This window comes from Larimichthys crocea, chromosome XII, assembly GCF_000972845.2.
Source record: "Larimichthys crocea isolate SSNF chromosome XII, L_crocea_2.0, whole genome shotgun sequence".
NCBI lineage: Eukaryota > Metazoa > Chordata > Actinopteri > Sciaenidae > Larimichthys > Larimichthys crocea.
This window is the reverse complement of record NC_040022.1, coordinates 24289313-24313591: the sequence shown is the minus strand read 5'-3', so window position 1 is coordinate 24313591 and position 24279 is coordinate 24289313. Positions and strand designations below refer to the sequence as shown.

The following is a 24279-nucleotide window of genomic DNA, read 5'->3' as shown; positions in this document are numbered from 1 at the left end:
CCAAAAATGAAATGAATTGCTAATGTCAACAAGCTTTCCACAAAGACCAAAAAAATAAATAAACTGTGGGCAGTGTGCACTTGCACTTTCACCGATAATAAAAACAGAAAAGATGATTATGAAAAAACAACACAAGAAGTGAGGTAAATAGTTGCCAACAGCCCTGATAAGTCACCAGTTCCGAATTTGAATTTAGTTTTAGCAGGAAAGAAAGGAGGAGATAAGTGAGATTCAGAGGAACTGCACAGTGTATGAGATATTACAAAGGCTGTGTGTGTGCATGCATTTCTGTGTGTGTGCACAACTTCATAGCATGGCTCTTCAAGGTGGCTAAAGTCCTCATAGTGACAAACCCATAAGGAGAAATCTGATTAGCTGCAGATTATGGACAACTTGACATACGCATACACAAGTGCAAGAGGTGTGGCTATATGTTTAAAGTGCACACACACACTGTGCTATGCTGATACACAGATGCACTTAACCGATACCTTAAGTTTACACTTAAAAGTGCATGAACTGTGTGCATTGTGAAAAAGTTTATATGAAACGTGCAGGTGCACACGATTGCACAGTACACACATTACCAATTTGCTTATGATAATACTGCTTCTTCCCATGACACTCTTTCCCATAATCTTCTTCTGACGGGAACCTGAATAACTACATACTCTGAAATCTGATTTGCTGAGAGCAACGGGGTCAACGTTCAACAACGTAGTGTACACACTGAGAGAAAACGGAAGACCAGGCCTTCCAATACAAACAACGGAGATCTTAAAAAGGGGACAGTGATAATCAATATTCAAAAGGAAATTCATTGAAAAGAGCTGAAATATATATTTTAACAGCAGCTATGAGGAGTTGTCCAAAACCAATCTGAGCTTTTCTTTTCGTGAGTTTTATCAGATCAAACACACGCATTAAGCAATAACCATTAACTAACATTTAAGCCTGGACAAAATGTGACCAACAAAAAGAGTATACACACACAAAGACACACACACACACACACAAACACACACAAACACACACACAGGACACCTGTGGGAACTAAACCGTAAGTGGCATTATACTTGTGCTATTACTGTCACCCAATCATAAGCTGCCCCACCTGTTCCTTAATCATGTCACCTGTATCTTTCTCTCATTCATTCTCTGTGCTCTGTAATGTCTGAAGTTCACAGAGGAGGAGTGAAGCCAACAAAGAGTTGAAGAACTTGCCAAGTTTCCGTATCATGACCAGACTGGTTGCTGATGGCTGTTTGCTGTTTGTGCACATTGTTATTTAGCTCCTCTGTTCGTTCATGCTGTGCGACACTACCACACACCTCAAATTATATTCCACAGTTTGCTGAAATTATTCTGAAATTGTTTGTTGGTTACTTTGAGCAATCAACATGAAATTCCGCACAACAAATGACTCCGCTGCTGCAGCAGCGTTTCAACTAGTAAGACCGAAACAACAGATGTACAAAGTGAGCAGTTGGCTTTATTGAAGTTCACTCTGGGTTTATCGGTGTCGGTACACACAGAGGCACACGGCCACTTTGATCTTCAAAGGGAGATGAGCAAGAATGAGGGGCAATAAGAAGATAATAATGCCAATCTACATCCATTACTCCATAGATCAGAGTTACCTCGACATACTAAGTGTCTCTTACTTTCCAGAGGGGAAACTATATTTCATGTTACCACATTGCCATCTAGTGTTTAAATATGAGACTGACCCTTTGTTCATAAAAGAGACGGATGGAAGCAGTGTTCAAGTACTACAAGTAAAAGTCCTGTATTCAGTGAAGTATTAAAGAACATAAAAGTAAAAAAAAAAGCAAAATGTTTCTTGATGTTTCTATTTTAACTACTATATATACTGTTATGCTGAATAGTTAAACAACAGCAATGCATCATATTTAGTTCAGAAGAGCCGCCCAGTTTTTAGCTTTGTGATTGTGCAATTTCCAGATAATCCATGAGGGTTTTTTAAAAATAAATCTTAGTAGGATAATTTTCTCAACCCACAAAGGAACTACTTAATTATTCAGTTTATAAGAAACATTAAAAATGACATATGTTGGAGATGCATGTTTTTTCTTTGCACAGGAAGCTGTCAGACAAATGTAGTGGAGTAAAAGGTACAACAGAGAAGTAGTGGAGTAGAAGTGTAAAGTGGCATAAAAGGGAAATGCTCCAACTCTTTACATTCTAAGCTGCTAAGTGAACGATTTATTTGTATGATTACTTCAACAGAAGAATGAGTTAAAGACAATCTTATATAAAATACATTTATATTCAAATCATTTGTGGCTATCTGAAAGAACAAAACGTAGAAAACTGCTCTATGTACTGTTGAGTCAGTGCCTACATATTCACAGCCTTATGCAAGAGTGACACCTTGTGGGTAATGCAGTCAACTGTAGTCAAAGTAGTATTGTAGACACAGCGAAGAATGAAGCTCTGCAAGTCATGCCAAAAGCAAGCAGGTAAAGACAGCACTGTACATGAAAACTTCAAGATATGTTCTAATGTAGACAATACAGATCTCTAACTTTGTGTCCACTGTGACATGAGATGTGCCACTGAGGAACTAAAACTGTGTTTTACTCTACTGCATGTCATAGTATGTAATGTTGAGTCTTCCAGTTTCAGGACAAACTCTGACCTCTAATGGTCTTTCAACAAAATGGCATGCTTTTGTAGTTTAAATGTACAGTATGCAGTCAGAGAGATTTGATTTGTTTTTGAACTGATATTACATAAGAACATCCAAAGTGAACGTCTGTCTGTCTGGCTGTATAAACGCTGAAACAATTTCCACCTATTTTATAAACTAGTCCAACAGACCCAACTTCACAAGGCAACATGTAAACCTACCCAAAATATAATAATTATAGTGGTATATATATGTTGCACATTGTATTTCTGCTCCTGTTTGTTTTAGTTGCAATGTTTACTTTCCATTTTCAATATAAAACTAAAATGTATGTTTCATATTCAAGGTTTGATTCATATAATTTAGACACCAGTTACTGGTTACATGACACATGACTGACAATTACAAACATGCTCTGTGAGGGATTGAATCTACAACTTATTAAACAATTATTAGATTCCTTATTTACATTTAATTTTAATTATTGATTATAAATTCTGGGTAATTTTGGCAAAGCTATTTATTTTCTGTATCACTTTGGATGATTCAATTTTAGCTAAACTAACAGTGTTAACTGTTACACAGACAAAAGACAAACAGCTTACTGAGGGAAAAAAAATCCATCATGAGCTAAATTTGTTATGCATGATTGCAATTAGCACCACAGATGGCCAACAGAGGAAACGCAGCCCAGTGAATTATTATGGTGTACTGCCTACATTGTCCACAAAGGGGCAGCAGAGTCTAACAATTGGACACCCTCTAACATCAACCACACACTTCACAACAACATAGCTACCATCTGTCAATGCCATAAGACAAAATATAACTTGATTTCCTTGTCATAAAACCATTTTATGCCGCTTGTCATGAGATTTGAATCATCTCAAATGTGTCAGAAAATTCAATCAGCAGGAGCTCACTGAGGAACATGAACGTCTGTCTTTTTTTTTTCCAAAGTCTATTGAATGAGTGATGCCCTGTGATGACAGCCTGACGCCTGGACAGCCTCCAGTCGATTTAGCTGTCATTACAGCACTTTGGCACTGTATGCTTATCTGTGTCTCTGGTCAGGGATACTGACAGCCCTTCTTTCACTTCCACAGCATGTCTGTCTGTCAGAAGCATGGGGCTGTGACAATAGAGGATGCAGGCCTATTTGGCTCTATTTCTTTTAGGTGGCATTTTATGTGACACCTTCTGTTGTTAACAATCCGCCTTAGATGTACTTTTGAATGTAGAAACAGGTGTAACCTGACCTCATTTAATCTCCTATTAACAAAGCAAATAGAAAACATACATGCCCTAAAATCTGTCAGCATCAAACTGATCTGCTACGCAAAACACACACACACACACACACACACACACACACACACACACACACACACACACACACACACACACACACACACGTCCGAGGAGCCTGGTGGTCTGCTGTGTCCCGGGGAGGTCACGTAGGAAATTTCACGCTCCTCTTCACACTGAAAATGTCTCCTTTATCCTCCCCACTGAGAAGGAAAGAAAGGGTAAGAGGAGTGAAAGAGTGGCTCGGATGAAGACGAAAAAAAAAAAAAAAAGAAAAGACCCAACCGCTAAATGAGGATGGCTTAACTTGTGTAGGTGTGACTCATTGAAAATGCAGTGGTGTTACCACGGAGACCCACACCCAGCAGAGTAAAGGCAGAATATGGTCACAGGTTCGGTGGAATGTGACATTTGTGAGAGCTGAACACAAAGGGGAGGAATTTTCCCTCCAAAACGACAGCGTGAAGAGAACAAGCGAGGTCAGTTTGAGAGAAAACAGGAGAAGGAATGTCTGGTATTTCAAGCATTGCAAAACCCAGATCAGTTTGATCAGTTTGTTTGATTTTGCGTGACACAAAAAAAAAAAAAAAAACATGCATTCACGTGCTAGTGAGTGATATAACATCAGGGAAGAATTGCAAAAACTGAAACAAATGTCATGCACTTTCTCTGCATTGCTGACGTGGGGTCAACCCTGCACTACAGAATACACTACACTGCAAAACCATCCACGCTTGCACATATTCTACTGCGACTAGCAGAGTCTCGGCCTGTTCTGAGCATCTCTTATGAGATGGCCGACAGAGATGCCCCTGTGCTGCACTGTGTGTCTTCACTGTTTGCTCTGTGTGGGTATCGAGGGAATGTTGGGAGTAAAAGAGCCTGTCCTCCACCCATCTTCCTATGCCTCTCCATCTCTTTTTTCTATATTCCTGCAGAGTTCAGTTGTGGCCGTGCTTGCACAGGAGGTCAAGGGCAGAAGGGATGACAGGATTTAAATTAAAAGGGAGTGAAAGTGTGCCAGATTTTTACCACCTGATAGGGAATGACAAGGCCACACGGTGGAGAGTTAAGTTAGGTCTGAACACCAGGTGCAGAGGGAGGTTTATCAAAGAGCACAAGCTTTAAGTGTCACACCCAGAGGCATCATTTTGAAGAATCCCCCACTCATGTTCACCACTTCCTCTAAAGTACCCTGCCACACTCTCACTTAAGCACAAGCTGTCTGTCTCTCGCAGCCTCCCACTTCCTGATAACTCCCAAAGCAGGATAACACCCACCTTTACACACACCTTCACACACACACACACACACACACACACACACACACACACACCACCCTGTAGCTTGTGGTTTCCCCGATAGGAAATCAGCAATCTGCAGTCATTACCCCACCAGCATTTACTCCTCCTCTCTCTTCCCTCCTCCCGCCTATTTCTTTAAACAAAGCATCTCTTCCTCGTGAGCATCATTAGACAGAGAGGAGACAATTGTTGGCAGGCCAGTAGGAGGGAAACACCACACAGACTGTGGCAACAGGCCAGGGGAAAACAAAAAATAGCTAATTAGTCTGAAGCTGTGGTCTGGTGTCATGACATCGGCAGAGGTCTATAGCTTTGTGTAGCTCCTCTGTTGTCGTGGTACTGCTCTATGATGGGAGAAGTGGACACCTCTTATGATCTCCCCTCAAAGCTGACATTCAGCAACACTGAGCATCTAGAAAATGTCAAATTCTGAGGAGGTGACTGCTCACAGAAATGCCAGATAACTACTACATTTGCAAAGAGAAGCTGATAGAAAGAGAGAGAGAGAGAAAAAAAAAACTTTACACAGAGCTCACAGCTTTTCAAAAACCTCTCTCCCTCTCATACACACATAAACACATAGGCACAAACACATACACCTCGAAACAAAGGTGCCATTTTACTCAGGAAGGGTCAGCAGTTCTCTCCATCAGACAGGGGCTTGTTCTTGGTCAGAGGCTGCTGCCCAATCTCAGGCCACCCTCCCCTGGCTCCACCGGCCCCCTCTGGCCCCCCTCTGGCCCCCACCACCCCGGAGACAAGCTCCCCATTGTTCCTGCACTACTAATAAATGACAGTTCTCCTGTTCAGACAAACTTTAGAGCCCATTCTAAACACACACACCCACACACACAAACTCAGTGTAAATGGTGCTCTATATGAAAGGATTTTTCACAGCCTGATATTTCTCATGGAGCTCATTAAAAGGTTATCTGACACTAATGATGGAAGGGTATTTTCCTGCGATTTGAGCTTTGTGCCCCGCAGACCCGATGAGGTAATGCTGAGGGCACATTCGTTACAAAAACAAGGTGTAATAATTAATGCATAATACATGTCCCCGTTGCTTTCTATTTCCCTTCGGTGGTCGAAAAACGTTCATGACATCGAGACGCAGTTCACCACAAGGTCACTCTGCTCAGTCAGCGTTGTCACCTGTGTGTAATGTCACACACAAACACACACACACACCAGATACTGAACTCGATCAAGGTCACAGACCTGAGGTGAGGCTTGAGTTTAGACATGATAAATCACCACTCAACTTAAGCTCATAAACACACCATTAACACGCTCGACCACAGCAACTCGATCTGTTTACTTTATCCACTGTGCTGGGGTCTATCGCTCTCTGGCAGGCCTGTATTAGCATGCCTGGGGGCTTGATGCACATGTCTACCACAGGGGGCCGGCCAGAACCAGCTCTGGGCCACAACATTTTCTCAGTGGTGCTTGCTGCACTGCCTGTCTCAACGCCGTATGAGGTAATTTTCCAGCACTTTGGGATCACTTCCATACAGACGACTAGGGTTTTTAACTTTAAGGAGCTCCATAGAATCACTGTATTAGTGTGGAAAGAGTGTGCGTCTGTTTAGTGTCAAGGGTGTGTGCGTTACCTATTTGTCCAGGTAACATTTTAAAGGTGATGGAAACAAGTGTTAATCATCCAACAACATGTTAGATGACGAAGCAACGAGCTTAGAAGTTGTCAGGATGTATCAGATGACAATAAGACGTGCAAGTGATGAGAAAGTTCCAAGGGAACGTTGAGCGGAGTAAATACAGGGTTGTTAAGTGAGCCTGACCCTGGTGTGTATATGGCTCTCTACTGCGGTTCACCACAAGCATATCATATGACAGCTCAGCCAGCATACTCAGCCCTGTGAGAAAGAAAATTCCTGCTTTGCTATTCTCAGCTTTGGACCAAGACATAAACAAAGTATCAAAAAAAAAAAGACTATTGAAGCGCTGCTTTGATGTCTGAAGTCTTAGCAAGAGAACGGAGTGTGTGAGAGTGGGCGTGCATGGGTGTATCTGTGTTTATGTGGTGGCTCCACAGCACAGTGGTGATGTTGGCAGCATGCAGGACAGATGCTGGGCGAGCGAGGGGGTCACGTCAACAGACATGCTCCCGCTTCACCATTCAAACAACAAAAGGAGGAGGAGGAAGAAGAGGCAGAAGTTGTGAGAAGAGTAAAAAAAAAAAAAAAAAAAAAAAAAGCCCCAGTGTTTAGTCAAGGCCTGCTCACTGACACAAAGTCTGTCTTTGTCTGCCTCCCAGGGTGCCAGATAAAGGAATTCTTGTGTGTCGGGGGCTCTGACCGAGTTTATTTGACACTTCAGCTCCTTTTGTGAAGCAAGTGTCCCACCGTCAATGCTGGCCATGAGAGTCACTTGGCATTAGACAGAGGGTCCCTCTTCAGTGGAGAAAGGGGGTCTTGTTTGGAGAAGATTTTTAATGGAGGGGGTGTGTGGTGGGGGGTGCTGAGTTGAAGGGAGGTGTGTGTGTGTGTGTGTGTGTGTGTGTGTGTGTGTGTGTGCATGGGGGGGTTTGGTCTGTGCTCTGCGCTGTATACAGACATATAGTGGGGCTCTGTCCCCCCCTGCCCCAACAATAGGAGGAATTCTTCATTGCGAAGGAAGTGGACAGGACTGAGGAGAGAGAGCTGGAGGAAGAGGAAGGTGGAAGCTTCATCAGATAACTTACACGCACACACACACACACACACACACACACACACACACACACACTATGAATGCCATGCCATTATATCACAGTATGCTCGTGAACGAAAAGCCAACATGCAAAACCTGCACAAACCCTTCCCCTCATATGACTCCTGACATCCAAATCTGTATCAACCACAGCACAGAGTGGATCTCTCATACATGCCATGTGTCGGGGTAGCACTGACAGGCGCTTCAGATGCCACAACCCCACCCCCCCTCCTCCTCTTGTGAACAAACTTTGCCTCTCACCTGAATGGAGTCACTGTAGGAGAGGTGGGTGGACCGCATGTTGGTCACTGTATCCACACACTGTTCGTTTATTCTGCTGCACCTGGTCTTTCACAAGTTATGACAGCTCGTGGCTTTGTGAGTGGTCTGTGGACACCTGGCACTGCAGGTGTATGGTGAGCGCAGGTTATAGGTGTAGCGTTAAACACAACTCAAATCAATTAAGAGTGAGTGTTGAGGGTGAGAGACGCACGCGTAATGGAGAGCCAGAGAAATAACGGAGCACACATGTGAACAGGTGAACCTGAAAGTGTGTGGAGCACATCAGGCTTTTTTTTTTGTATCGAACACGCCCCCCAAACAGACACAGCTCAGACATTACCTGACAAGAGTCCAAAAGAAAGAGGAGTTTGATTGTAAAGTGTAATTTGGTAGTGAAGACGTGGGCAAAATGGGTGTGTAGAGAGATAACGACAGAACCTTTGATCAAAACAGCCACTGTTTCTTTCGTTTGTGAAACAACAGCAGCTTGAAGTGAAGTTGTTCCAAGTTTGGAACCCCTCTGGAAAACCCCACAAAGCACTGTGCTCTGCAGCACGTTTTTCTTTTACAACTCAAAATGCCAGAAACTGACTCATCTCGTAACATTTCGCTGACATACACGTTGTATAACTCTCTTTTCTCACATACCTGCTGGATGAGGAGATGCGTACTGTCATTATCCAAATTGCAGGGCATCTGCTTCAGCATCGCTTTCAAAATATATTCCAGGATATTCCTTTCCTTGTGCCAAAATACACCCGCGACAAAAAGCACTGGCCATTTATGACACCGGCCACACACACGTGAAGTATCCCAAGAGACTCGTCTGTCCGCCAAACGACTTGTCCAGCAGCAGGACAGCAGAAGTAATGGACACCACTCCTGTGAAAGCGACAGCATTTCCTTATATCCTACAGGACGATTCACAGCTGGAGTGTTGAATCCATCAGCTGTTGCCATCATCAAGTTTTACCATTAATAACAACAACAATAATGATGAGAATAACTCCTCCACGTGTGTCAGTGCTCTGACGGCAGCGTTTAATCCTCTTTAATGCGTCCAAAGAATCCGTGCGTAAACTTGGTGTTTTGGGTAAAATCAAGTAGATCGATCAGTGTGATTATTTCCAATGAGGTATAAAATAAGCTGCTTCCTCCTCATAGTCACAGTGCAGCGATGCCGTCTCTGCTGGAGCTCCAGTAAGCGTCTCTGTCGTTGATACGATGCGCTCCCGTGAAGAGCCTGAGCCGCACTGAGCCATAGTTGGAGCAGTACAGCGCAGCACATGCTTGCTTTCTGCAAACGTAGGCGCGCAAGGCATGATGGTAAATGTAGTTTTTTTCTCCCTTTTTAAATACCTAAGAACAGGAGAATAACATAAGGTTAAAAGTTTTACAAATTGCAAAAGAGTTGGAACATTTATTTATGAGAGGTCTCTCATATTTATTATATGTAATGATACTATAACATATTCTAAAAGTCAGTTACGTTTAATTAAAAGTACTGTGTAATATTTAGGTTACATTGGAAGGTAAAGCATGTTTACATGTTTCATTCAACATTAACATACATTAAATCAACACTGCTAATATAAAAAGTGCTACTGGAATTGTCACTCATCTCACTCAACTTTTTATGATAATGTCTATTATTATTACTATTATCAAACTACCAAACAGTCAAGTAAGTTATTATGTCATGAGCATAGGCTTGTTGCAGTCACTCATCATGTGTCAGTTTGATCCCAGGTTGCGTGTGAGCCCTGTGTGAGCTGTGTGAGTGAGTAATAATGATCATCTGTCGTGCGCAGAGATACAGGGATGTCGGTGCCTTGAATCACCTTCCCATGAATGAATCTCTTGTCTTTCTTACCACACTTTCATGTCCTAACCACCTCCAGGCTTGCTTGTATTTCTGGGATCATAGCTTCCCTTAAATGTCAAAATAAGGACTGGATTACTGGGAATGGAGTGCAGCCCCGAAGACTAAAATTAGAACATAATGAAATTCATGGTATACTAAGAAGGTTCAATGAAGCTCAAGTTAAATGAAAGTTTTACAAATTAAATACAATGTGAAAGTTGCCATAATCCATGGGTTTATCATGTGTTTGACTGTTTTCAGAGATAATATAAATGTGGTTTAAAATCATTTGAATAAGTACTCTAATTATGTATGACATTTTTAAACTGATAAACAACCCACTATATTGTATATTACTATGTGAATCGTGGTATTTGCTTTAAATATATTATCTAAAAGAATACAAATGTTAGTTAAGTGGGTAAAATTTGGCCCCAGGTAAGAAATGTAGCCTATTTTCTAGAAAACTATATGTAAAACTTATAAACTAATATAGTTTGTAAGTTATCATCATTTTATTCATAGATATGTAAGAAATTGTATCATTTAAATTCCTGCTAAAAAATATTATTGTTAAAGTGGAGTTACCCTCCATTGCACTACTATTACTGACTCCAATCACAACACACAGTGTGCATTGCCCTTTAAACAGGTGAAGCTCCACTCCGCCTTTTCCTTTACTCCCCATTTGGCCGTGCTCCAGTACAATCCAGGAGTACCTGAATTGCACGCGATTCTGTCAATTGCAGGTACTTGATGGCTTTCTTGTGTGCCGGGGTTGAAAAGTTGCTAGAGGTTTGTGCACAGAGCATTGCGTGACTAGAGCTCGGGATGAAAACACAAAGACATTGTTTACAGTGATCAAACCCCCTTTATAGTAACTCAACAGCATTCCTGTCTCGCATTCCTAAGCCACGGCTGCTGTGTGAAGGTTTTTTTTTTTCCTTTTGAGAAAGAAAGAAAGAAAGAAAGAAAGAAAGAAAGAAAGAAAGAAAGTTAAATGTTCTTAATTTTATTTTGTTGACCTCCCTTCTTGCTTAAAAATTCTGCTCCCGTAACTTATTAATCATTGATCAAGGCCAAATTAAAGTAGGCAATTATCTTGTAGAGGTAATTAAGAGGTCATTATCTCTTATCTGAAACAATGTGATGAACAATAGAGCCAGCAATAGTCTCCCCTGTTTTTATGCTCAGCAATGACTCAGCCACACAACAGATACCAAAGAAATGGAAGTGCATTATTTCTCAGTGTGCGTGCGTGCGTGCGTGCGTGCGTGCATGTATAATGAATGCACGTCTGCAGGCTCGGCTATGTGTGTGCACAAGTGCCTGCAAGTGTGTGCCCGTTTGTGCATCCAATCTCCTCCGTGTCTCTACTCACGCCAGTGTGTGCACATAGGTATGTGCTAATGTGCACACAAATGTTTTCCAGATTGGTGTGACAAGGATAATCATATCCAGAGAGCACAAAACCATTCTGAGTGCTGCTTACACAGATGGGTGGAAAAGGGGGGAACGCATCAGGAATCCAGGGGAAACAAAGCTGACTGAGTGAGGGGAATCAAATATTTTTAAACAGCATAAACAAATTGCTTTGAGCGCATATTTAGATGATGCAGGGGTACAAACTTATGGAAATCTACTCCATCCAAAGAGCCCATACAAGTAGCACAGTGATCACCTGGTGGTGGTGAAACAAATCTAATATTTACTGGAAGTGATGACCTCTGCGACTTTTGCTTTCAACATACAAAACATAGAGAGGAGGACAATGGAGTCAGTCATATCTCCAGTGTGTGCTCTGAGAGTGATTAAGACTAGAGGACATTCATTACTGGCCCAGCTCAGACAGAGAGGGGCTTCAGAGCAGTGCTCTTGTGTTGGACTGTTTGGATGTCCTATCCCCTTGTATCTCTTTGACTACCTCCAACACAAGGCTCTATTCAACCAGACTGGGAACAAATGTTTCCTTATGTGGCTCTGAGTGCCCAAGCTGCAGCGACAGGATAGAAAGCAAGAGACCTATGAGACTGAAAGACAGAGAAGGTTACGGATGAAGGCCATAATGTAGCTATTTAAGGGCCAAACCCATCTTATAGTCTAATGTGAGCTACGCTATTAGATGGTGGAGGGGTAGTGGCGTCATGGAAACCATGGGGTGGATGAGAAATGACAAGTATTTCCCAAAAACAGCATGCCCCCTCACTGGCATGGCCCCCACCACCGGCTCACTAGGCTGCTACACTTGGTTTCCCCTCCTTATTTTCCCACTTTTCACAGGTGTTATTATTTCTACATCCGCCTGGGAATTAATTTGGTAAATATCAGCCAGGAAACCTGAGGTTGGATTCCATGTTGGCAGCTCATGTAATTTCATGCACGGCCAATATGTCCACTTCCGTGAAGTTTTTGGCCTCTCCTTGGGAACGGACGGAGTGAAGCTAAACAGGGGTCACGGTGAGGTTTCAGCATGACGTGGGTGATGATTAGTCATGTGAAAACTGTTAAGAAGAAGAAAAGAAAAAACTGCGCCTGCTCTGTATAATAAGACATAATGTGGCGTGTACCTCTTTTCTATGGAGGCAGCCAGGATAAAGAGCTAATCCTCTTGTGCTATGAGACTGATAGGGCTGGACTCCTTCCAGCACCTCAGGGAGTCAGATCTAAGGAAGGGAGGCTCTTTCAAAGAAAACCATGTAATCAATGACCCCCCTTCTCCCACTATGTTATTCTTAACATTCGATTGGTGTTAACGGTAAAGATTTTGTTCCCTTCCTTAATTCTGAGCGCTCGTCATCTCCCCTTATCCCCTCACTCCCTTCCGGCCTTTCCCATGTCACTGCGCATTAAGATGTCAAACTGCAACAGGGGTTCGAATGCTTACTCAAACATGTTTTCCCACTTAAGGAGAAATTAAATGAACTTTTGGCCTTGACTGGCTGTTCAATACCACTGACATGTGCATGAGTCATTCCTCCTTCCTCCCCTCACACCACACTTTTGCACTGGGCAGAGGGGAGAGTTTCTCTGGACAAACACACCCTTTCTGGAGAATTACCATGGTGAAACCATGAGAATTTCTTAAACTGCAGGTGCCTCGGTTTATTGGGTTTCTGTGTCAAAGAGCACACACTGTAAAGTAATTATCAACAGAAATTACCTGAATTTTTCTGCAAGAAAACAGCACGGTCGAGGGTGCAGCTGTACACATTGATGTGCACATTTTGTCTGTGTACATGTATATATATATATTTTTTTTTTGAAACATTTTGGCATTGCAAATCCCTTTAAGAATAGATATTAAGGTTGGTTTAAAGTTAAAATTTAAATTAGTAAAGGGTGAAGGCTAAGGAATAAAATGACTAAATGAGTATGTGTAATCGGCACGTAGGTGTATAAAAGCTACTAGGTGTGTAAGTGTGTGTGTGTGATCTCAGTGGCAGGCTGTGTGTAGGCAGCTGGGAGTGTGGCAGGGCTATGCGTGACTAGGAGAAATACACCTGTCTCTGTGCTCAGGTACGGAGGGGGAGCCAGCACGCAGGGGCCTGCCAGCCGAACAATGCTCTCTATTGTACCTGTGCTCTGGCTGCAGACGCTCACAGGAGAGGAAGCCCTGAGCTCACAGTGTGTGTGCAGCTCTCTCTCTCTCTCTCTCTTTCTACTCACACAATCACACAACATACGGAGTCAAATTATTTATAGTACACATTTGTGCTAACCGCAGACGCCCTGGGCTAAATCCCAATAACTCTGCCTTTAACACGCAAGCTGCCAATCAGCACTGTGTCTGACAGATTTGACTTCCAATCAAAGAAATGACTACTGGCGAAAAGATAAAGGTTTGTGTATGGTTAATAAGAACAAGCAAGTCAATATTATATGAATGCAACATGTGATATTTCCTCATTAAATGGACTTAAAAAAACAAATGTAGAAATAGTCTTCAGTGTCTGTGTTTAAAAGTGTATCACGATGAATAATACTTCTATGCAGAAAAACACACCTGCACAGAGATAAATCAGAGGTGTTACTGTGAAGGGGCTATAGTAATAGAGACTACAAGACTTTCAATATAAACCCACAGTGTGACTATTGTTAAGTAATCTATTATCAGTCCTACACCAGCCCAGGTTTTTCCAGGCTTTTTGTTCTGTGCACAGATAAGGCAACCTTGAGATGGAGAGCCAAGATACGGTGGATGTAGAGACAGCGGGAGACAGACAGTCAGACAGAGACGCAGGGAGAAAGCAAGAGAGAAAGAGAGAGAGGCCGCCTGTCGGTAAATCACTGGAGCTCTCTGCGGTTTCCACAACAAAGGCTGACTCTCATTTTGTCTTGATTTGTTGGCCAATTATGATGAAAAATGAACAGGGCAACCACAGAGAGGGGGTCCGGGGGACGAGAGGGAATGCTGAACATCTGCTTTCAGAAGTTTGGGCTCTGGGTTGGAGCTTGGATGGACACAAGTACCCCCTTCTGTCAAACAGAAACTCCAGCTGTTCCACAGATGGGGTCGGTTATTTAGTCCCATTTGGTGTTTAATGTGTGGCCGCAAAAAGAGTCCGAGCCTCTTTGATCCCATTATCTGGAAGTCACGAAGGCTTTCTACACCTCTTTTACATGTTTTTACTTGAAAATCTGCAGTGTAAATGAAATCATTTAGTTATCTATTCCTGTTAAATTCCTTGCCTCCTTGTGTGTGTGTGTGTGTGTGTGTGTGTGTGTGTGTGTGTGTGTGTGTGTGTGTGTGTGTGTGTGTGTCTGTATTACCAGCGGTATCTTACATGAATATGTGTGTGTGTGCTCACTGACTAACGCAATACAGTCTTCATAAAGGTAGTATTGTTAAGTTGCGTGCGAAGCTCATGCTTTAGGCTTTGGGTCCCCGCCCACCCCTGTAAACCACAGGCTTTTTTTTCCTCTCCTTTTTTTCCCTTCTACACCTTCCCCTTTCTTTTTGTTACAGGTAAACATTTGATGTCCGCACGCAATCCCCAGAGAGTCTCCTCCCCTTGTTCTCTCCTTGGCTCCCTTGCTTCCACTCAGTGTTACTCACACTCTCTCTCACATACACACACACACACACACACACACACACACCACACACACACACACACACCTCCCTCTCTCTCGCCCATGCACACACAGACACGCTACCCTTCCCTCCCCATTCTTCTGACATTCCTCTCCTCACTGACTCAGCACCTGTTTCCTATCGAGGTTATTAGGTTTGTCTCTCTTTCTCGCTGTTGCCGTGTGACTGATAAAATTTGATTGATGGGAAAACAGTATCCAGTGTTACAGGCATCTTCTACGCCTTTGTGCTGTGCTTTTCTGTCCTATAGTGAACTTTAAAATCCTGGGATTGTGCTGCACCAAAGAATGTAGTTGAACACAATTTTTTTTAATATAATTTGCTCTGCGAAGCCTGGACATTATGGGTGTCCAGGAACACCCTTAATGAAAATGAAAACTTCATTATCATAAATCATTACTACATAACATGAGACATATAAATAGCAGATTTCTGAGATTTTAAAAGCTGCCTACAACATCTTGTTGTTCATATTGGAAATGCTCTTAAAAGTTTAGCACTGTGGTTCTTTTTTTTTTGTCTCACTCCCTGGAATCTGGGAAAACTTCAAAACTCCCTGTGGCGTGTAAGTTTAACCAAAATAACTCACCAAACTAACTTCATCTAACATCTCCCTCTCTAGAGGAATATGAAAAAAGCAAACAGACAAGCGATTGCATGATTTGGTTTGGGTTTGTGGTATTCGATAAAAGAAATGTGTAGTATCATTACAAAAACAGGACAGTTCCTCTTGTAAAGATGTGATCCATTTATATATGATCTTTGTAGAGTAAGTGCCAAGTTGAACATGTTGGATTCATTCACCTTCTTAACTGATACAACAATAACTGGCAGTCACATTAAAACTTCTGTAAGCAGTTCTGTTTTTCTGTTCCATGTGTTGTTGCTACACGGTTTTGAGTGCAGCTTAAATACTAAGGCAATATGTGTGAATAACATCCAAAATATTTATTGGTGCGTGTGAATGATTGTGATCTAACAGATGTTGAACACTGAAGGAAGGTAATAAAACAAGTCCAAATCTGGTTTGTGGACTCCAGCTCTGCCAGTCTCAGTCACGCACATCCCTCAAGCTGCACTGCACAAACTCTGAGACTGAGGGAAGGTCTGACTGGTTCTGACACAACATGGGCGACCATCATGTCCAAAGAAGAGAAAAACACAATCCTCTCTGCCAATGTTACCAGCAGCACACATATGCCTTCAATCAGCGCTAATGAATGTATGGGCAGAGAAGAATCTTTTTAGCTTGTTAGCAATAGCAAACACACACACACACACACCCACACATGGATGCATGTCTGCACAAATACTCATGAGCTGCCTATTGACAAAACCAGACATGAGGGTTCAGTTAGTGCACGAGGATTTTAGACAAATTCAGAATGCATGGTTACCAAACATATTCCTGTATACTAATGATTCCTCTACTTTCTCAGCTTGAATTTAATGAGTCTCTTGATTTGGAAAAGTCAGACTGTCAGAGATGTCCCATGCAGGCATAAAAGAAATTATTTCAATCCCTACATTGTTGTGTCTCCTGTGATAATTGTGGCCGCTGCTCTCTTTCATCGAGGGGCTTTTGGCTCCCTCCAACCGGCCCAATTAGCAGCCCCGCTGAGGTGGAGTGTATTATGCAAATACAAACAGTTACTGTACCAGCATAAGCAGTCCCCATGGGTAGCCTTCAACAAAGCTATGTTAAATGAATATTAGAGTTGTTGTGCCGACAACAAGTTACCTATTGTTGTGCTGGCCTTTCTGCTGCTCTGGAAAAGCCATTCAAACAAGATAATCTGTCTGCGTCTCGTCATTGCAGAGCACTGTTTCCCCGTGTTGTTGGACAAAACACTGAGACAAAGGGGCTGTTTGATTGGGAATATGAAGCAATTGGTGTAGGAGAATAAAGGGATACTTCATACAGTCTCCACTTCAGTTTGTCATCGGACCCGTCGATACAGGCGCAAACACTGATCCAAACGAAGACATTCTCAAGAAATTCTCAAGTTTACCCAACGTTTACAATCCGCACATATCTTTTCCTCCTTTTCCATTTAACTCTCAGATCAATCTTGCTGTGTCCTGTCTGTGTCTGTTGTTTCAGGCTTAGTTCATCTGTCGCTCTCTCTGCTCTCATTGGAAACAATTGCTTTTGTCCAATAAAGCCAGTGGATGTCCTGAATATAAGGTGTGACAGTTGGGGCTGGGGTTGTGAAAGAGCTGTATTGTCCTTCCTCACACCGCAAGGTGTGCTTGGAGACAAACCAACAACGTGGCAAAGTAACGATGAAATACACTTTTTCTGCAAATTTGTACCACATGGCTGCTGAAGGAACCATTGTTCCTTTTCATTACCCACATTAAGTGGTTAACAAATATTTCAGTATGTATCCATAAAACCACTGGTGGGACGAGTATTCAGATTCTTTCCTTAAGTAAAAGTATAAAACCCACACTGAAAATACTCCACTATAAGTAAACATCCTGAATTCAAAAGAAGTATTAGCCAAGTTTACTTTAGGTAGCAAAAGCAGTGTCTGTAAATGTTTTACTATTATTATAACTGCATTAATATGTTTCATTTCACTGCTCTAGATGTTTAATGTTGAATTCATTTGACCTATTTTTATGTTTGGTAATTAAACTACAGCAATGAATCATCATATGTCTTTCAGCTTTGTGATGATGCATCTTCCAGTTTTTGAACGGTTTATTTAGCTCAACAAGTAGGATCATTTTGTGAACACATAACATAAAATAACACTTTATCCTTCAGTTCATTAGAAATATTCAAATTCAACTAATTTGGAGAAACATTCTTTAGACAGAAAGGGCATGAGCAATTTCATCCGGAAAGCAACTAAAGCTGTAATAGTAAAAAGTATGACGTTCGTATAAAACTGCATAAAACCAAAATACTTTGGTTGGTGAAAAGTTCTATATATGTAAGTCCTGTACCTGTGCATAAAACAGTAATACAGTTTGTGTTTTTTGGAACATGTTACATGCTTTACCATAGATCCACGCAAAGTATCTGTTACAGACGACGTTTATTCCATTGATAAGATTTCGATAACCGTTCATTTTTTTTCTTTTAAGCGGATGTTAGAGCGTTGCTCCATTGCTCTGACACAATAGCTTTGTTTTGACACTTAAACTACATCAATAGGATCAGTAGGAAAATGTCATCCAGTCATGCCGGCAGAGACAGACAAGTATAGGGTGTAGCACGTTGCTTGTGTGTCACTTTCTCTCTGGTCATGTCAGGCAGCTGTTTGTAAACAGCACTCCCACCACCCCAGCCAGCTAATGACAGGGTTGAGTGAGAATACAATGGCTGCTTACTGGCATGCTCTAGCAGGGAGTTTGATGTATTCCATCTATTTGCATGTTGATTAAAAAAAATAAAAAAAAATGTACAAATGTAATGCAGGTCAGAATGCTGTCTGAGGAGCATGGTAGGTATTTATCTACTTTTATTGTACAATTGTCTTTCTCATGAATCCGACATTTAATATGAGCTCTCACAACTGAGTGTGTAAGATCCAAGAACTGGAGGAATAAGTGTTATGTTCATCCTCAACTAGGAAATACTCAGAACCAAATATTCCTCTAAAAGTAGAGTTCACAAAAGCCATTGTTTGAGCTGATTTACCACCATCAGAAACCAGGAAGCTCTTCCACCCACCGTTCAGGTCTTGGATGCAACACAAGTTGTGCGACATTCGAACAAAACATAACCATTTGTGTCGCCCTCTCTGTTTCTCTGCCACCCACATCCAACAACCACTTCAAAGTATCAATAAATAGTTTCTCTGATTGGTAAATTAAGTATTTTCTAGCATTATATATCTCCATTACAATGTTTTGTTTGTGCCAACTTAAAAGAACTGCTCTGGAAACGGCGTTGAATATCTGAATACCACGACGTGGAGGCTCAGCGTATGGAGTCACTTTAGCCCGCCTTTGATGTGTGAGAAAGGTATGCTGAGGTCCAACTTCTCTTGCTGACGCTGACTCACTCAACTGGGAGGTAGCGTGACAGCCAAGGCAGGTTAATGTGTTCCCCCTCCAGACAAACACAATGAAATACGACTGAGTGACTGTTGCCTTCAGGCAGAGGACATGAAGCGCGGAGAGAAGAGAACTTATCTGTCTGAACATTTTTGGGGGTTTTATTAGCAAGTCCTCTGCTGAAAAAAGTAATTACATGGGGCTTAACTGGTCTTTGTATTTAAGAAGTCAGAGCAATTACTGTAATATAACACACTTAGTGTATGCACATCAGTGCACACATTAGGAAAGGATCATTACAATCCTATTTGAATCCACAAGTTAATGTAAATCTATCCTGGCCTTGTGCACTCTGTTGAAAAGCCTTGTGACAACATTTATGTCTCTACTAAACTCTTTACTTTTCAGCTCCTTCGCAGACACAATCAAAGTTCTTTCAAAATGAATTAAGGGCAACTTTTCATATGCCTAATGTTGATTTTGTTCTGCGGAGTTGTTCATGAAAACACAAGCTTTCCGCAGACTGATTTGTAAAGATAAAGCTGAAGGGTTCAAGTCTATTGTTAATTGATTACTGATTGTAAAAACAATAAGAGAGCAGTGTGTGTGTGTGTGTGTGTGTGTGTGTGACATACCTGGTACTTAAGAGAAACAACAACTGTCTAAATTGTAGAACTAGCGTGGATTTATACACCCATACGAACACACACACTCATTGAGAGGCCGTCTATAATAAGCTCTAAAGTGTTCTTCAGTTCTGTCCCTCGGATGGCTGTCAAAGATATGGAAAGAAACACACCATAAGAGAAACACTGGCCCAAGCCTACAGCAGTGTACTTTAAAAAATATCTCTATCTCTTATGTTTTGTTTTTTTTACAGTTAAAAAAACCCCACATCTTTAAGTCTGCAGCAACTTTGCAACACACAGTATTCCACATCATCTGTAATACACCCACAGCATGTTACTGTGCACCCGTATAGCAAGACAATGTGGGTTTAAGCCATAAAGAGTGAAAAGCTTTTCAGAACCATAACAACATCATTATCATTTTATGTTTATTTAGTCATAAGTGTAAACCGTGCATAGTTTCTGCTGTTGGATCACTGAAGAGGTGGGGGACGGTTAAGGAAAAACATGGTGGTCCGTTCAAATCGAAGTGAAGGAGCTATAAAGGATCTGAGGGTAAAGGGAAGTGGCTAAGTTAAGTAGTATGTGGTGGCGGTTTGTAAAGGTTGGATGATGTTTTCTAAGGGGGCAAAGCATGTGTGTGTTTTGGAGTTGTTGATGGGGGCTGAATGGGGGCACTTGTGAAAAGGAGATATTGCAATACACCCACTGCTGGTGGCCCCTTCTGTCCTTTTTTTTTTATTGTGCAGATCACAATATCTCTTCTCACAGGAAAGGAGAAACCAGGGGGACCAGGTTTAGAAAAAGGGTTGTGAGAAGATAAAGAAAGTTCCAGTCTATTCATAAGAAAGAGTAAGCCCCTGAGACATACGCGCACACGGACACGTATGCACACAGTGGTAGCACACTGAACAGGTGTTGCCACACGGCTAAATTTCCACTCGCCTGCTCTCTCCATCTCATCGCTTTCATTTGACTGACATTTATAGCACTAACAATGGACTGTTAACCTCACAGTAGCTCTTTATGATGGTGAACGATCTGCGTTTTTATTAGGGGCAACTGGTGAAATTACTACTCATTCTCCTCCACAAGCTTTGTGATGGCTGTGACACAAAGTCCAGAGTCTGCTGCCAACACACCTGAGGATGACGGAGTCGATCACAGAGCAGATTAGTGGGACAGTCAGGTGACCCGTGGTTTCTCTGGGTCAAAGAGTCATCCAGGTGACTGACAAATGCAGAATAACAAGTAGGCACACTGAATAACAATCTTAAATATGAAAAACATTTGAATAATAAAAAAAAAAAAAAAAGATACACATACACAAAATAAATACAATCCTTTTGCCTGTTGACTGGAAAAACAAAAAAAAAACTTCCGTCTAAAACTAAACACTAATGTGGAGCTACGTACGTCATGAGAAAGAATTTCAAGCATTTTTGCTTTAGGTGTTCTTGTAAACAGTGTTATTATGCTGAATAGGTGTGTATGGTTTCATAATATCACACTCAGATGTCAACAGCGGTTGACTGACTCATGTACTTGTAGTAGCTATAATCATTTTTTTTTCACTTCTGGAAGCTACCGTGCTGTTAAGTCTACAGGTACTGATGAGTGAAATGAAACTCTTTGTGTCAAAGTATACTAAAATATATAAAGTATAGAGCCTAAAATATTAAAGTTAGAGGATTTGGAAAAAGAAATACAAGCACAAAACCACAATGACTGCATGCATGCATCCATACAATAAATGTGTGTACACAAGAGGAAACAGAGTCAGTGTGAGAAGGTGATAAAAGGGATAGGTTTCACATAGGCCCACCTGCATGACCCTGTGTGTGTGTGTGTGTGCATCTAAATGTATGGATATTAGGCTAGGTGTGATATGCAAGGCCGCATCCAGAGTCATTTCTTTGTTGTGTGGAGCAGCGTTGCCCCGAGGGCTGCAGCAGTGTGAGTGTGAGCTACATTGTGCTCTGGAAACAAGAAAAGCGGCTCTGTTTTTGGATGGCTGTCTTGGCTTTGTATGAGCGCTTGCTGGCACGCAGTCAAGATCCTGCCCCTAGAGAGGGAAGATTAATGACAGCTAGTCACGGAAAGGCTTTACAGCAGCAGAGAGCAAAAGAGAGGACTAGAGTAGGAGAGGGAAGATGGAGAGAAGGGAGGGAAGTGTGTGTGTGTGTGTGTGTGTGTGTGTGTGGAGGGGGGGGCAAAGGTGAGGAACCGCTGTGTTGACGTGGGAGTGATAGGAGTAAAAAGGTGTGTGAGTTTTTGTGTCTGCGTGTGCATTAAGAAAGAGCCGAGTAAAAACACAGATTAAACAGATTAAAACAATCCGCATAAACTTTCATAATAGTTGTAAAAACATAGTGAATACAATGACTGGATGGATTCTTCTTTGAATTTCATCACACTAATCCGGCTAATGTCCACATGACAGCTCTGACAGCCACTTAACTCACAAGACCTCACCCTATTCCTCCACCTGTGATCGTGGTCTATATGCTCAGCACCTCTGCCAAATCCTGGGGAGGGTGACAGATCGCTAATTACACAGTTTTTGTTTGGTTATGGTCTAGACATTACATCTATTCTCTGTCCTGTAATGACACCTGAACAGACAGTTCTGTGAATCCTCCTCCAGCGCATTATTTTCCCACACCAAGTGTGATGTATTGTACTCAGGGTTGTTTGTGTACTCTATGAAGTGAACAATTTCTTCAAATGTCAAACTTTGTTTTAGCTATCATCATTTACCCTGCAAGCTTAGCGAGTGTTTTATCTTCATGTTTCGTCAGTGGGAAAATGAAGAGTGGGAGATAAGGCAAGGAGAACAAAGAAAAACATCCAGAGTTGTTCCTGAAAGTAAGAAACCTGGACCATGGCTAGCGTATAATGAATGAGCCAAGAGCTATGGAGAGTGTGGCGCTGCTAGGGCTGATCTTACTCCCTGTCTCCCAGCCCAAACCCCAAACCAAAAGTCCTGGGTTCCAGGGCAAGCCCAGGTCACAGTGAACTCACTCTCTTGGTCTCGTTTTTCATTCCCTGACCACACAGCTGATGACCTCACTCCTTTTGGAGTCCCAAACAGACTTAAGTCTTTGTATCACAGATGAAAAATTATCCTGAGCAAAGTTTGCTTGGCGGGGCCAAAGATTTCTCAAACAGAGAGAGAGAGGACAAGAGCATGTGTGTCTGCTTTTCAAAGCTGTTTACTTCATTCTGGAGACATGCTGGATTCCTCCATCATAATACATGGTAAAATGCTCCATTTCATGGTGCCAGGCAATTCTGACCACAAGAATGAAGGGAAAATTATTCTGTAAAACCATTTTTATCCAGAGAACATCTCTCCGAGCACAGAAAATGACTTCATAAGACACTGTGATGAAATATCAAACTAAGGGCTTTATGCAGCTCACACACACAGGGAATAACGTTCATATTGGGCACTTGTGCAGTACATAAATTATCTCCAATGCCAGCATTCAGTTGCAATGAAGCAAGTAGTGAACTGAAGAGATGAAGGAAGACTGCCTTGTAATGTTGTCTTTCATACCAGCAATCATTGTTGACTTGCTTAAAAATGTAATCATGACACAGATCTTTTTCTGAGGGGGGTATTTTGGAGCAAGGAAAACAAGCAAGCTTGTACTAGCTAGTATACTAGTTGTTGAGTTCCATTATTCTGAAATACCTAAACAGAAAAACATCCCAAAGGTCACCTGACTTCTTTTCTGCAGGTCTAAAAGTCCAGGAAGAGTGTGTATTTTGAGCTGTCGAACAAATGGGCTTTTGGTCCAATGGGACATTTTTTGAACTATTGGTGTGTCAGACCAATAGGCTGATCTGAGGGGAGCTACAGATTCAGGTGATAGTTCCCTGAAGGTTACTCATTACGAGCGACTCCTTCCACATCGTCACACTGTTTTCAAATTGTCATGATACATTCAGATCATGTAAATATAGGCTTGATTATAACTATAATGTATGACAATGTAGAAAAAATAACACTGGTGTGGACTGTTCAAATCATTTGTCACTAGATGTCTTTGGAGGGTTTGGAGAATTTCCAATGTTTGGTGAGCTGGTTGTTGTATTTGCAATATGTCGAATCACTTTGCTGAGAGAACTTAATCTATTACTGCCTTCACCACATTAGAAAAAGGAAGAAACGTATGGTACATCACTCACCGAATCCCTTAAGTATTATGCACCTGGAAGAAATCAATTGAACTAAGCAAAACAGTCAAACCCAATGGTACATTTCAGCACCATTTTATCTGGAAGACTATACAATACATACTCCTCACAGATGTGCTATCTCTCAATCAGAGCATGAATATCTCTAACTGTTGGTGATCTACAGAAGACTACAGTGCATCTGTCTGTCGAGATGTTCCCAGCCA

The 24279-nt window shown here is 41.8% G+C and overlaps 1 long non-coding RNA gene across 2 annotated transcripts in view; it reads right to left on the bottom strand.

Annotated features, from left to right (window-relative positions):
* The window catches only part of LOC104918335 (uncharacterized), a 48823-nt gene extending 39792 nt beyond the window's left edge, over positions 1-9031 (bottom strand). For both annotated transcript variants that reach the window (XR_002042071.2, XR_797003.3), the window contains exon 1: positions 8914-9031. This is a non-coding gene — a long non-coding RNA (uncharacterized LOC104918335). The remainder of the gene's footprint in view (positions 1-8913) is intronic.
* Between the last annotated feature and the right edge of the window lie 15248 nt (positions 9032-24279).